We start from the raw sequence: 15,593 nt of genomic DNA on the forward strand, positions 1-15,593 counted from the left end.
TGCAAGACTCTGCACTTGTCCTTGTTGAACCTCATCAGATTTCTTTTCCAGATACTTCAGAAGGAATGAACAGAACAGGGCAATTATCAAATGATTCATCCTCTGTCATCCAGTCCCAGCTCCCAGTAGTCAGTTTCAGGGACACCTAGAGCATGTGGTTGCATCCGTGACCATCTTGGTTAATACCTATTGATGGACCTGTCCTCCATGAATGTATCTAATTCTTCCATGTAAGACATGGGAGGTAATTGTCCCACCCAGCATTGGTGATACCTCAGCTGTGTCCAATTCTGGGTGCCACATTTTAAGAAAGATGTGGGGAAAATGGAGAGTCCAGAGGAGAACCTGTAGTCTAGGCTGGCCCTCTGGAAAATAAATAAGATCCTTGTGATAGATGAAGCCATCCTGCAACCTGAATTTGGAGCTGGATGGAGCATCTGTGTTATCCAGGGTCTGTCAGATCTGGGTTTTTATGTTTAAATTAAACTGAACCATGCCAGTCTGCCAGTGGATACATGGATCATTGGCGACAAGCTATGGGATGACGAGAATGACTGGAGACTGCAGTGCACAGATCAACCTGAACTGGAGAACTTCACGGTGACCTTGAACTGTGATGACTTCTATGGGGGCCATTTGGTGGGTGACTGGGCCCAAATAGCAGAGCAATCTGTCAATGGCCTCCACTCCTTGCACTGAGTCGGGATATTATACACTCGGGACAACTCCAAATCCATTAAATTGTTTGAAGTGCCAGAGTCCACTCTAGGGTCTAGGTTAACCTCCAACACAGCGGGGTGCCGAAGAAGGAGTGGGAGTTGGAGGGGTGTCGGACTGGCAATTTATGGTTGCTAATGTTCCAGCAAAACCATGTTGTCATTAGGCACTGGCATGAGGGAGAAGACACCAACCCAGCCCGGATCCCCATATCAGGGTTGGAGTTTGCCATTTCCCAACCTGAAACACAGACCAGCTTTCACAGGGCAGCTTGACATGAAGTGTCCTAATTTACCGCAGTATAGGCATAAGCCTGATGCTTGACGCTGGTTTTTCTCTGCATCGGAAAGACAGGGCTGGCCTTGGCCAAACTACTTGGGTTTGGCTGGGATGAGGGCACCGGGAGTTGGCAAACTGGATCTGGTGAGGTTGGCACGGGTCACGAGGTTGACCTTCTTTCTAGGCGGCGTTCCATCAGGCAGTCACCAATGTTAATACGGAACTCGATCAAGGCGTGCAGACTGGCCGCTGGCTCTATTGGCACAAGCTCATCTTTGATCTCATCTTCAAGGCCAAAACGAAAGTGGCAGCACTGTGCAGCCTCATTCTATGCGGTGTCGGCCACGAGATGCCAAAACTCCGAGGCGTCATTAGCAACTGGCCGGCGTCCCTGCGGCAGGGTCTGGAGCGCAGCCTCAGCTATGCGTACGCAGCTCAGGTCATCAAGCGATAGCTTGCATCAAGGCTGCAGACTGGTTCAGGACGTTGCGTTCAGGTGGGGAGGCCCAAGCCAATGCAGCCCCAGTCAGCCGGCTAATGACAAGTCCAACCTGAGACTGGTCCGTGTGGACGGACTGCAGGCACAGCAGGATTAGGAGCTGGGACTGGTTCATAAAACCACAGAACTGGCCGTGGTCACCACCACACTTGTCCAGCAGGGGAATCTTAGGTTCCCCATGGCAAGGAATCCTGGGTAACCTGCAGCGTAGCGTTCTGTGCCTGCAGGGCATCGGCAGGTTCTGTGGGGTTCCTGCTATCTCTGACAGAGACACGGAGCTTAGGGGGACCCTTTCAGCAACTGACCTGTTCCCTCGCCCCTTCTATACCTCCTCCTTTTTGGTGGGGACTGCTCAAACGGTCATGGGCCAGGGTCTAGTGGTCAGAGCAGTGGTGGTCAGAGTCAGGACCCAGGGCTCAGAGCTGGAGTCAGCAACTCAGCAGGGCCCCAGGTCTGGAGCAGTCCAGAGCAGAGCGGGAGCGAGGCAGGCACTGGAAAGATCGCAGCTGCCGGGGTCAGCATTGAGCAGCTGCTGACCAAGTGCTACTGTAACCCACACACCTTCTGGGTGTGATGTTCTGTCCCATCTAATGGCACCAAGACCACTTAGAGAGAGAGATCGAGTCTGCTGTACAGCCCTTAGCTAACAGTCAAATGGCTTTTAGCTCATGCAATAGAGGCTCATGCACTAAGCTCCAGAGGTCCAGGTTCGATCCTGCCTGCCAACGACTGGGTCTATCAGCATCACACTACTGCTGGGCTTAAGAGCAGGCCTGGCAATGCCGCTCAGCCAGTCAGGCCATCTGGCTGCTTAGGGGGTTTTAGCTGCGTTTGTCTAGTGGCTCCTGGGCCTAGCTGCAGGCCCCCATTCCTGACAGAGATTCTGTGGGTTCCTGTTTTAATCCAATTCCTGCCATTGCACAGTCCTTGGGAGGCTAATGGCATCACTGACGCCACATGACTGTTCACGTCTCAGATCCGATCTTGTGAATTAAACAGGGAAATGATTTTATCCAACACCTGTCGGCTGGGGCGGAAGGGCAAAGACTGGTGGCTGTGCGCTGTTCCCCTGGGAAGGACAGCGGGGGGCTCCGATGCAATGAAATGAAAAGGCTGAAATGGAAACCCAGCCAAGATGGTGAGCTCCCCGGTAATTGCAGTGAGGGCCGCGTAGGGTAAGCAGGGCAGGGAAAGGGAAGCGGGAATTGGCCAGCAGTAGGCTTAGGAAAGCTTTTAAGGTGCGATGATGAAGCAAAGTGACTCACTGGCTTGGAGGAAGGGAGAGTTCCAGATAGCAGAGCCCGGGGGCAGCACAAGTGAAGGAACCCTTCTTGGCTTGCCCGTACCACCCCTAAATGTTCTGCAGTTAAGATTGTTATTTAGCCACTGGCTTTGATACGTGCATTTTATGTTACTTCTGCACAGTACGCTGCCTACAGGTTTGGGCAATAACAAGCTGTTCCTTCAATCAGCCTAATTACTGACGTCAGAGATGAGCTTCCAACCAGAAGGCCTAGGGCTGCTTCTGAAGGAGCGTTTCAATTCTGTAGCAGCCGCCCTCCACCATAGATTTTAGGCTATAAAGATGCACCTCTGCTTTTACCACCTTGCAGAACAGCCCCACTCCCATGTTATACGACTGTATATAGCCCCAAAACACTATTTTAGGTAGCTGTTCCTTTATAGCGCTGCCTAGAAAAAGTTGATGCTTGATAACTTCCACCTGTTTTCAGTGTGGTCCAGCACTGGGAATCAGGAGATCTCAGTTCTGTTCCCATCTTGGCCACTGCTTTGCTGGGTGACCTCTGGGAAATCCCATTCCTTGTCTGTGCCTTGGTTTCCCCATCTGTGAAAGAAGTTATTTGTTTGTATTCTGGTAGCTCCTAGGAGCCCCAGTCATGGGCCAGGATCCCATTGTGCTGGGCAGTGTACAAACACAGAACAAAAAGTCAGGCCCTGGACCAAAGAGCTTCCAATGTGTTATTAACCCATCCTTCGCAAGGCACTTGGACATCTAGGGATAAGCACTAAGCTTCATCATCAGCATCATTTGGCTCTGACTTGGTTGCTATTCAACATGGTTCCCTTTTTCTCCTGGGTGTTTTCCCCATATAAGCTGAGACACTGGGTTTCGCTCTGGATCCAAAACAAACGTAATCTCCACGCTGTTCACAGCTGCCCTCCTGCAATCACACCGGAAGGCATTGCATTGGTTCACATTGGCAGGGCAACATAGCCCCGGTCTCTGGCAATGCGCGCGTCCAGGCACTGCACGTTTTGCACACATGGAACAGCAATGTTAAAAGAGTCAAGAACTTCTGTCCGGAGCCTCCTCATGATCTACGGGGAGGGGACTGCTGGTGCTGTTTCCCCGTCCCTTCCTTTGGAATTCCACCCTTAGAGGTAAGTGAAACCCCCACAATCTGTTGACCTTCTTGGCATGCTGCACAGCCCATCTGTTTGAGCAGGCATTGGGCCAGCTCAGCATGAGCTTCCCCTTTCAGAAAGCGCAATGGGTCACATGACTGGCGATTAGCTGGTGCTTGATAGGGTGGGAAGAAGAGCAGTGCTGTGGCTTTGGTTGACTTACGTTTGGTAACTCGTCTTTTCAATATATGCCAGTGGCAGCCAGAGCCCAAGACAGGCATCTTGGGGCATGAAGGTCTACTTAGAATGAAAATGTCATATGTACTTTTATACCATAGATAAAATGTCAAAGCAGTGGTGGGGTGTATTGCTGTTAGCAGCAAGGTAGCATCTGGAGGCCCCAGTTGAAAGTCCCCCCGTATGTAAGAAATTAGCCCTTGCCTCAAAGAGTTTGCAGTCTAACCAGGCAAAGGACGGGTGGAGAAATAGAGGCCTAGAGAAATGACTCGCCCAAGGTCACACCACCATGTCAGTGGTTGCAACACCGTTCTCCTGACTCCTTGACCAGAGCTTGCCCACACAAACCATAAATATAGCATGCAGAGCTTGTGCTGGTGCCAACTGAAGTGGATTTGTATAGTGACTCTCGGCCTATATCCCAGGGCACTTGAAAGTTGGTGATGGCAATTAACCTTTTTTAATTGCTGAAGGAGAGGAAAATCTTTCAGCGGTAAGGGTGGAAAACGCTTCAGTGGAGACCTGAAGAGATGAGTCATTATTCTGGCTAACGTGCGCTCCAAGGGAGAAGGTGCTCACACTGAACTGCTCCTTCTGAATTGTCTTCCTGGCATTCCTAAAAAACTAAGTGCACATGTCAAAGAGAATATTCTTCTTTCTCCAGGACAGTTTCCTGCTGCCACACTGGCTCCTCTCTCTACCAGAACTGGGTGAGGTGCCAGTGTCAAACCCTGGCCATCCAACTATTGGCGAAAAGTTCTGTGATTGCTCTGTAATGAAGCTGACAAAGTACTAGTGCCAGGTTCTGCCACAAACTGCATGGTGCTGTCAGTGACATCCCATCGCTGAGAGTTACAGGTGGCTCTCAGAGTGAGGGAGTTCCCTGCAAATGGTTGCAGCCGTTAAACGCTTCCTCTCGTCCCTCCCTGACTGCAGATGTCTTCTGTTGCAACATCTCCCTGTGGGATTGCTGGGCATGGGGGCCTGTGTAACACCTCCACAGAGAGCATGCAGCCTTCAGCCTTGTGTCAGGGTCAAGTCATGGCTTAGTCGCTGTCATAAATATAAAGGGGAGGGTAACCACCTTTCTGTATACAGTGCTATAAAATCCCTCCTGACCAGAGGCAAAACCCTTTCACCTGTAAAGGGTTAAGAAGCTAAGGTAACCTCATTGGCACCTGACCCAAAATGACCAATGAGGGGACAAGATACTTTCAAATCTGGAGGCGGGGGGGAACAAAGGATCTGTCTGTGGGATGCTTTTGCCAGGAACAGATCAGGAATGCAAGCCTTACAACTCCTGTTAAGTTAGTAAGTAATCTAGCTAGAAATGTGTTAGATTTCCTTTTGTTTAATGGCTGGGAAAATAAGCTGAGCTGGAGGGAATGTATATTCCTGCTTTTGTGTCTTTTTGTAACTTAAGGTTTTGCCTAGAGGGATTCTCTATGTTTTGAATCTGATTACCCTGTAATGTATTTACCATCCTGATTTTACAGAGGTGATTCTTTTACCTTTTCTTTAATTAAAATTCTTCTTTTAAGAACCTGATTGAGTTTTCATTGTTCTTAAGGTCCAAGGGTTTGGGTCTCTGTTTACCTGTATAAATTGGTGAGGATTCTTATCAAGCCTTCCCCAGGAAAGGGGGTGTAGGGCTTGGGGGGATATTTTGAGGGAAGATGTCTCCAAGTGGTCTCTTTCCCTGTTCTTTGTTTAAAATGCTTGGTGGTAGCAGCATACGGTTCAAGGACAAGGCAAAGTTTGTACCTTGGGGAACTTTTTAACCTTAGCTGGTAAGAATAAGCTTAGGGGGCCTTTCATGCAGATCCCCACCTCTGTACCCTAGAGTTCAGAGTGGGGAAGGAACCTTGACAGTGGCCCAGCTAGAGCTTGGTGAAATGATTGGGGGTGGAAGATGCTTGGGGACCTGGCATCTCTATCCTTTGATGAGCCGAATGTAAGTGCTGCCTCCAACCTACAACGATAATCCCATCGTTCTTGATGGGTTTGAGTCAATGGCACCATTGAGTCATCGGTGTGAATGAATCTCAAGTCCGTGGACGCTCTGGGCCTGGAATGAAGAGCAGTGAGTTTTATGTGGGCAGTGATCTGGAAAATGAATAGAGAGGTGGATCCTGCTTTTGAGTGAAAACTCTCTCTCTGCTTCTGAGATGTTGGTGGTAACAGGTTGGGACTGTGAGATTTTTCAGCAGTATCTAGTGACTTTTGGGTGCCCAAATAGAGACAATTGAAGGGGCCTGGCTCTCAGAAGGCAGCTTCTCAGCCCTTTTGTACATCAGGCCCCTTTAAGGTGTTTCAAGTAGGACACCAAAAATGGCAAGAACACTTTTTGGCAAATCATGGCCAAAGATCGCAGGTGCTGCATTTGAGCTGGGGTGCCGCTGGACAGCTGGCACGCGACACAATAGCTTAGAACAGGGAGGGATGTACATGGTATCCAAGTGAAACCACAGCAGGGAAAACTGATGAGGCAATGTGACTACCTTAGCTGGAGCTAGGCTAAGACACCAGGTTTGATGCCTGCCACTGAAGTGTTGTAGGTTGTTTAAGGGCCACGACTGCTTAGGGTGTCATTACAGCTCATCTGAAGATGACCCACCTGCCAGCATGGTGGATACAAAATGATAGGCTGCAACAATGGTTCACTACTGACTGGGCTGGAAGAAAGAAACCCATTGGATCACCCAACAGATCATCCCACTGAGCCTAGCTATTCTTGGACTTTGCCCTAGCAAGCTCAAATCTGCTTAGTTTGAGGGGCTGTGTCAGGACCACAGCTTGGAGCAGTTCATCTTCAGGCCAGAAGGGACCGTTCTTCTTGGAGCGCTTGCATATGTCCATTACACTGTAGGTGTGTGTACATGTGCACAGGTGCCAGAGAGTTTCCCCTAGTGGTACCTGGAAGGGTGGCCATTCCTGCTGCCGAGTTTGTGCTGGTATAAAGGGCAGAGACTGGCCCCTCCTCCTGTTCCTTCGTACTGTTTGTGGTTAGTGGTGGAAGCATTGGTGTTCCTGGTGAATAGCTACTCCAACTACCTAGTGGTACTCAAAAAGCTCTTCGGATATTTCTTTTACTGTTGTATAATTTTAAGTTTGTTTCTTTTGATTTAGCCCTTCTTCTAGGGCTTTTCCAGTCCAGCAGCTCTCGGGACCCCACCGGCACTGGCAGAATCTATGCCAGGGACCCTGGGCTTCAAACTGGTGCAGGCTGCAGGAAGCTGTTTCTGTCAGTGACCCTCCCCCCACCCTTGCGTGTTTGGTAGAAGGCCACATCAGAGCTCGGTGCTCTATCTGTTGTGGCATCAAGACTGGGACGAAGAAGCTGGGCAAGGAGCACCTCCGATATATCGTTGTGTAGGGATGCCATTTGACTGGTGTCGGAGCCCCCTCCATCATCTAAACAGAAGCTTTTCAAAGACTCCTTCTTGAAGCGCTCCCCTGGTTAAATCAGCTGATAAAGGCCTCAGAAGATCCCTGTCTCCAGGACCATCTTCTTTGAGGCCCAGGGAATCCGAGCCTCTAGCCTCAGAAGCACAAGCACAAAAGTCTGCATCTGGCTCCTCAAAGTTTAGGGTGCAGGCCTCTTCCACAGAGGGTCCTTCAGGTACCAAAATAGAGCACCTCCTTTGGCTCACTCCTCCCTGGTGACGACTTGCTCAGAGAGACCTGAGCTGTGGACTCCAGTTCCACCTCAGAGACTGTGGGGTCCAGCTACTTCTCCTATCCTGGCAGGCAGAACAGTCTACCCTGACCACTGCAGTCAGCAGCCCATGTTGGTACCTACCATGCAGGAGGCTTAGGCCATGGCTAGACACTTGTTATCCCCATTAGTATCACCACTGCCTTTGCTTTGGCTGAAGACCATTTCTCGGCACTGGTGCAGCCTTCTAGATTGTCAACATCTGCTCATCCATGGCACTACCTGACTTCGGCTAGATCCTACCACCTTCCATGGGGCCGGCTCAGGATCCCCCACACTGAGTATTTCCAGCAGCTAGGAAGGCATCCATGCTGCCCCCAGTAACACATTGAGACATAGGTCTTGACTGAGGTCCCTGAGGACTCCTCCTGGCACCACTTCTCCCTGGTCCTCCAGGGACTCCAGGTTGTTATTGGACTCTGAAGTCAACTCTCAGGTTTCCTGGTATCGATAGTCTAGAGCTCACTCTTGTTCTTGTTCTTGTTGCCATGGCTCAGAGAAGGGTCCATCCAGGGATTGGGCCACTTGGGCCAGGCAGACTTGGGGCCCAATATTGTGCCATTCCCCCCTTGTGAAATGCCTCTGGCTTCCAGATCTACAGCACCTTGTCTGAGTAAATCCCCCAGGAGGCACATTTCCCCAACAGCTCTGAGAGGCTGGTTGGTATGGGACAACCGCCCAACTCCCGTGCATTTGATTGACCATTGCCGGCTCCATAACAACCACCGGCACTGCAGCCCATACACGTACCGTTTCCTGATCTATTGATTACTTTAAAATTCCCAATTAATGATCGGACGCTTGGTAGGTTCTTGTCCCAAGATCAGGCTCAGGAGTGTTAGAATTCCTGTTTAATCGGGAATCCCGACATGCACAGTTGCAACACACGTGTCGGAAAAGCCTTCTATATTTGTAATAGTGTTGTCAACACAATTAATAAAGTTACAAACCCAGCCAGGCAGAGATAATACAGAATGAGCTGAGCATCCATATACTCCCACCATCTCTCGCAGAACAACCTGAAGTGTTAACATCTTCCCCCTCACCATCACCAGTGGTTGTCATCCTGGCAACTCCCAGGGCACGCAGGCCAGGACAGAACTTTTATAGTGTGTTATGCTGATGCCACTATGCCTAATGCATATTCAGTAGGGGATTCTCTCCTTTTCCTAATTTGTAGTTCTACTACTACAATATCTGTGTGCTCTACTGTGTCCTACTAATGTCTGTGTGCTCTTTTCCCATAGGTTTAGTCCTTTCTTTCAAGCTTATTAGCATATATGTCAATTAGTTATTGTAGCACTCTTGTGTTCAGACACCTGCTGATGTTCCTAACTTAAAATATTCCAAGCAGGTTTAAACGAGCATCTTGTGATTAACATTCTATCTTGTGATATCTTAAAATCTAGGGTTACTCCTGGCTGACTACTTATGCTAAGGTTTTGGGGCTTTATGCCTTGATGAGTTCAGCTAAGCTATTGTCTTACAGGCCTTGAGGCTTGTTGACTCATTGCATTACTGCCTTAACTTATGCCTGCGCCTTACCTAGCAAATACTTATAGGCTACAGTTCTGCAAGACCACCCAGGGAGCCATTTCCCTGGCCTCTGCTTCCAGCCTTTCCCTCTTCTCTGGATCAGGCCCTGGTATTGGAGGCATTCTCTCCAGGATTGGATGACTTTAAAGTAAATATCAGGAGCTACTCAGGAAAATGGCAGCCTCTCTAGGGATCCAACTGGAGCCTGAAGAAGAGACTACACACAAGTTCATCGCCATTCTCCATCCCACTGTGGCCGGGAAGGTGGCCCTGCCTAAGAATGAGACTATCGGTCAGAGAGTCAAAATCATCTGGCAGACCCTTCCTGCACTCCTCCAGTGGCCAAACAAATGGGCTGGAAACACCAAGTTCCATCACAGGGGTTTGCATGGTTTCATTTACATCCTACCCATGCTCATTAGCTGCGGCTGCAGTGAATGAGAGAAGTCATCAGGGTGGTGCTTAGACTACCCCCCAATAACAAAGACACTAAGAAGCTTGACTTTTTTTGGCAGGAAAATTTGTTCCATGGCAAATCTACAATTCCAGATTGCCAACCATCGCATCCTGTTATTGCAGTAGGACTTCTCCAGTGGGTAGGCCCTATCCCGCTTTGTCACCAGGTTGCCTGAAGATTCAAGGGGCGCAATTCCAGTTGCTGTGCAGGTTTCCCTGGATGTAGTGCACTCTGCAGCCAGGGACGTGGTGACAGCTGTAATGATGCACCATTCCTCCTGGGTTGCAATCCTTGGTCATTCCTACAGTAATGCAGCACACAGCTGAGGGCCTCTCTTTTGAAGGGTTCTCATCCAAAACAGATGAGGCTTTGCACATCCTAAAGGACTTGAGAGCAGTTCCGAAGTCCTTGTGCCTCTCCCCCACCATAACAAAGAGGGGGGAAATATGGTGCTCCGTACCAGCCTAGACAGTGATATTACCCTGTCTGCCAGGCTGACCAACATAAGGAGAGGCAACAATCACAGAGGAGAAGGCAGATGCATTCCACTTCCTCTTGTCTGAGCCATCCCCAGGCCTTAAAACAGCAGATCTGATTTCTGCGTTAAGGACAGCATGCCACCGGACCTGGAGCTATCTGGTCTTTCCCTGCCTTTCTGGGATAGATTGTCCCATTTCCTATATGCCCAGCAGTTCATCTCCTTAGACAAGTGGGTGCTAAGCATGATGGAACCAGGATATACCTTCCACTATCTCCTCTTCCTTATCCCACTCCCTCTCCACACACCTCTTCAGGGACCCCTCTCATGAGTCTGTGCTAAGCCTAGAAGTGTAGACTCTACGTTCCTTGGGAGGGATAGTAGAAGTGCCTCCTCTACATCAGGGCAGAAGGTTCTATTCTCGATACTATCTAATTCGCAAGGCCACAGGAGGTCTCAGACCCACCCTAGAACTTAAGAACCTGAGCAGATACATGAGGAGGACAAAGTTCCAGATGGCTTCTCTGGCCACGATTATCCCTTCCCTAGATCTGAGAGGCTGGTCTGCTGCCCTCGACTTAAAGGATGCCTACTTCTGCACGGTAATCCAACATGGCGCAGGAAGGTCATAGTAGGACCCAACCAAAATTCACAGTAATGCCATTCTGCCTGTCGTAAGCCCTGGGGGGGGGGGGTTTACCAGTGAAAATGAGGTAGGATTAGAGTCTAAAATAGGGAAAGAACAAGTCAAAAATTACTTAAACAAGTTAGATGTCTTCAAATCACCAGGGCCTGATGAAATGCATCCTAGAATATTCAAGGAGCTGGCTAAGGAGATATCTGAGCCATTAGCAATTATCTTTGAAAAGTCATGGAAGACGGGAGACATTCCAGAAAACTGGAAAAGGGCAAATATAGTGCCCATCTATAAAAAGGGAGATAAGGACAACCCAGGGAATTACAGACCAGTTAGCTTAACTTCTGTACTCGGAAAGATAATGGAGCAAATAATTAAGAAATCAATTTGCAAACACCTAGAAGATAATGAGGTGATAAGTAACAGTCAGCATGGATTTGTCAAGAACAAATGGTGTCAAACCAACCTGATAGCTTTCTTTGACAGGTTAAGAAGCCTTGTGGATAGGAGGGAAGCGGTAGATGTGGTATATCTTGACTTTAGTAAGGCTTTATATACTGTCTCGCATGACCTTCTCATAAACAAAGTAGGGAAATACAACCTAGATGGAGCTACTATAAGGTGGGTGCCTAACTGATTGGAAAATCATTCCCAGAGAGTAGTTATCAGTGGTTCACAGTTATACTGGAAGGGCATAACGAGTGGGGTCCCACAGGGATCGGTTCTGGGTCCGGTTCTGTTCAATATCTTCATCAATGATTTAGATAATGGTATAGAGAGTACACTTAAAAAGTTTGCCATCAATACCAAGTTGGGAGGGGTTGCAAATGCTTTGGAGGATAGGATTAAAATTCAAAATGATCTGCACAAACTGGAGAAATGGTCCGAAGTAAATAGGATGAAATTCAATAAGGACAAATGCAAAGTACTCCACTTGGGAAGGAACAGTCAGCTGCACAGATACAAAATGGGAAATGACTGCCTCAGAACGAGTACTATGGAAAGGGATTGGGGGGGGGGGTCATAGTGGATCACAAGATAAATATGAGTCAACAATGTAACACTGTTGCGTGCAAAAAAAAAAAAAGCAAACATCATTCTGGGCTGTATTAGCAGGAGTGTTGTAAACAAGATACAAGAAATAATGCTCTGCTCCATGCTGATTAGGCCTCAGCTGGAGTATTGTGTCCAGTTCTGGGCAGCACATTTCAGGAAAGATGTGGATGAATTGGAGAGAGTCCAGAGAAGAGCAACAAAAATGATTCAAGGTCTAGAAAACATGACCTATGAGGGAAGATTGAAAACATTGGGTTTGTTTGGTCTGGAGAAGAGAAAACTAAGAGGGGACATAGTAACAGTTTTCAAGTACATAAGAGATTGTTACAAGGAGGAGGGAGAAAAATTGTTGTTCTTAACCTCTGAGGATAGGACAAGAAGCAATGAGCTTAAATTGCAGCAAGGGAAGTTTAGTTTGGACATTAGGAAAAACTTCCTAACTGTCAGAGTGATTAAGCACTGGAATAAATTGCCTAGGGCGGTTGTGGAATCTCCATCATCGGGGATTTTTAAGAGCAGGTTGGACAAACACCTGTCAAGGATGGTCTAGATAATACTTAGTCCTGTCATGAGTGCAGGGGACTGGACTAGATGACCTCTCGAGGTCCGTTCCTGTTCTATGATTCTACCATGTTCATGGCAGTGCTAGCGACTTACCTCTGCAAGAGACATAGATGTGTATCGTTGCGTGGCTGGTTTGGGGCTGCTCCAGACACCAGGTTCAGGCCATTGTTCATTGTGTGTCTTCAGTGTACTGGGCCTGCAACTAAACGGAGAGAAGTCAGTCTCATCACCTGTCCAAAGGATAGAATTCATTGGGGCACTTCCGGATTTGACAGTCCAGGTTCTCACCAACAACACACCCGCAGCATTTCATGTGAACAAGCAAGGTGCTGCCATATCCAACCGTCTTTGCCAGAAGGTAGTCAAGTTATGGTCCCTCAAAAATCATTTTACCTGCCCTGAGTTCAAAATCGATTAACAGATCATCCGAGAAGATCCTTCAACTTAGGTCGCCAGTGGTGTCTCCACGTGAATGTTTTGACTTGAATGTTTTGCACAGGGAGTTTTGCGCCCATGGATCTACTTGCAACCTGGCAGAACAGGAAATGTCCCCATTTCTGCTCCAGAGCAAGTCACAACCTTGGATCAATAATGGATGCTTTTCTGTTTCCGTGGGGCAAGGACCTCATTTATGCTTTCCCACCAGTGTCCTTGATTCCCAGAATCACCGTCAAACTCCAGCAAAACTGTGGCAGAATGCTCCTGATTGCTCCCACCTGGCCGAGACAGACATGGTGTTCAGACCTCCACATTTCTGTCCTTTCAGGATCCCTTACCATTGACAGGGACCAAAGACTTCCTGCCACAGACCCATGGATGAGTGCTGCCCCGCAAATCTTCCAGTGCTGCACCTCACAGCCTAAGTGTGGAGGAAGAGCACAGCTGTCCAGAACATTCTGCTTAATAGTAGGAAACCTTGCACCAGAGTTACTTTTATATCTAGATCCTTTTCAGAGTCACGGTTTTCCAGGAAACAGCCCCCACCTGTAGGTACAGCCTGCAGACCTTGTTCCTAGTTGTATAATGTTGCATTTAGTTGTATTAAAATGCATTGTTTGAATGGTCCCAGCTTACCATGTGACCGAGATCATTTTAGATGACTGCCCTGCCCTCAGAGTTATTTACTCCCAGAAAAAGGTTGACTAAACGTTTTTATTGGAATTTGCTGATTCATCAAAATCTAAAGGTTGTGCAGAGGTGGTTTGATTTTGACAAAATTCTCCAGCAGAATGCGGCTTGCCAGGCATCTTTCGAACCCAGCCTGATTTCTTGCCAGCTCACCCACCCAGCTCCTTTGTTGCCTGGCAATAGAGCCCTGTGCGAACACAAAAATGTGGATCCGCATCCGTGCCTCTGAGGATGCCAAATTCAGGGCGAACTGCTGAGAGGTAGGGCAAACGCAACCCAAAACTGGTGGTTATTCCTTTATAAGATATACCAAACCAGCCACAAAAGTAAACTCCTGTTTCACCACACTGGGTAACAAGAAGTCATAAAAGTCATTTCCTTGGGCATTCCAGTTCTTATATCACCACCAAAAACACTGGATTCAGAGATGATTGGTTCTTTACAACCAGTCTCATCAAATGAAAGATTCTTCTGATCTGAAAGGACCAGCCACACACCCAAGTCAATATGTAACTTAGATCTTACCCAAAAATCATGCTGGTGCCAATCCTTTAGTATCTAAAATCTAAAGGTTTATTCATAAGAAAGAAAGAAAGAAAGAAAGAAAGAAAGAGGTGAGAGTTACAATTGGTTAAAGGAATCCAATACATACAGTAAATGCAAAGTTCTTGGTTCAGGCTTGTTGCAGTGATGGAATAAATTGCTGGTTTAAATCAAGTCTCTGGCTGCTTCCAAATCATTGGAAGGACCTCAGTCCATTGGTTAGAATGCTCTCATTAGTATAGTCCAGAGGTTTAGGCAGGAAAGAGGCAAAATGGAGGAGTTTCCAGAGCCTTTTTATAGCTTTTGCCATGTGGAGGGAATCCCATTGTTCTTACAGTGGAAAATTACAGTAACAAGATGGAGTTTGGAGTCAAATGTTCATGCCCAGTTTCGCTCAGTCATTGCAGGAAGCCATTACCTACACTCCAGACAGCACGTTTATATGTCAGTCCACTCAGTGTAGATGGGTGTCTCCCATGGTCCATTGTGAGTTAAGTGTCCTTAATCTGGAGCAAACATTTGAAATCCAGGTATAGAGTCCATACTCATAACTTCAAATACAACAATGATACACACATACAAATAGCAGACTTATATGCAGCGAGGCATAACTTTTCCACAGATCCCTCACTTGACAACCTTTGTACAAGATTTGTTGCAAATATATAACAGTGGTTGCAACAATGATCTAGATGGTCACATTTTAATCAGATAATATCACAGCATCTGATCCGCATCCGCCAGGATCAACCCGCAATCTGACCCATGATCCGCTAGCCATCTTTTACCTGCATCCGCACCCTCAGCAGCAAACCATCTCACAAGGGCTAGTGATAGGGGAAGAGGGGGAAGAAGCAAGAGGGGGGTGGCGTCTTGCAGAGAAGAGGCAGCACAAGGGTGGGGACTTGGGGTAAGGGGTAGCGCAGGGGTGGGATTTCAAGGAGAAGGGGTGGCATGGAGAGGGGGGCTGGGGGGAAGGGGCATCACATCGCGTGCTGCTCCCGGGGGCTCACAAGCGACGGCACACGGCAGCAGCAGTGGGGGTCGGGGCCCCACTCGCTCCAATCCCTGTGGCTGGGGGTGGGCCCTGCTGCTCAGGAGTCGGTGGGCCAGGCCCAGGACTGAGAGAGTGGCCAGTGCTACTGGGCTGGGCCATGGTGGGGACACTGGTGCGGCCCGAGGGGCCTGAGCTGCTGGACAGGAAGCAGCACAGCGAGCAGGTCCTGGACAGCCCCGACTCCAACCTGCCACCCAGCCCCAGCCCCCGGCTGGTAGGCGCCGGCCCCGAGCACGACGTGCCCCCTGGGTACTCGAGCCGGATGCTGTGGGCCGGGCACCGCCAGTGAGTAGAGCCCTGTGTGGTTGTATCTGCATCCG

The sequence above is a fragment of the Dermochelys coriacea genome, chromosome 2, assembly GCF_009764565.3.
Source record: "Dermochelys coriacea isolate rDerCor1 chromosome 2, rDerCor1.pri.v4, whole genome shotgun sequence".
Classification (NCBI taxonomy): domain Eukaryota; kingdom Metazoa; phylum Chordata; order Testudines; family Dermochelyidae; genus Dermochelys; species Dermochelys coriacea.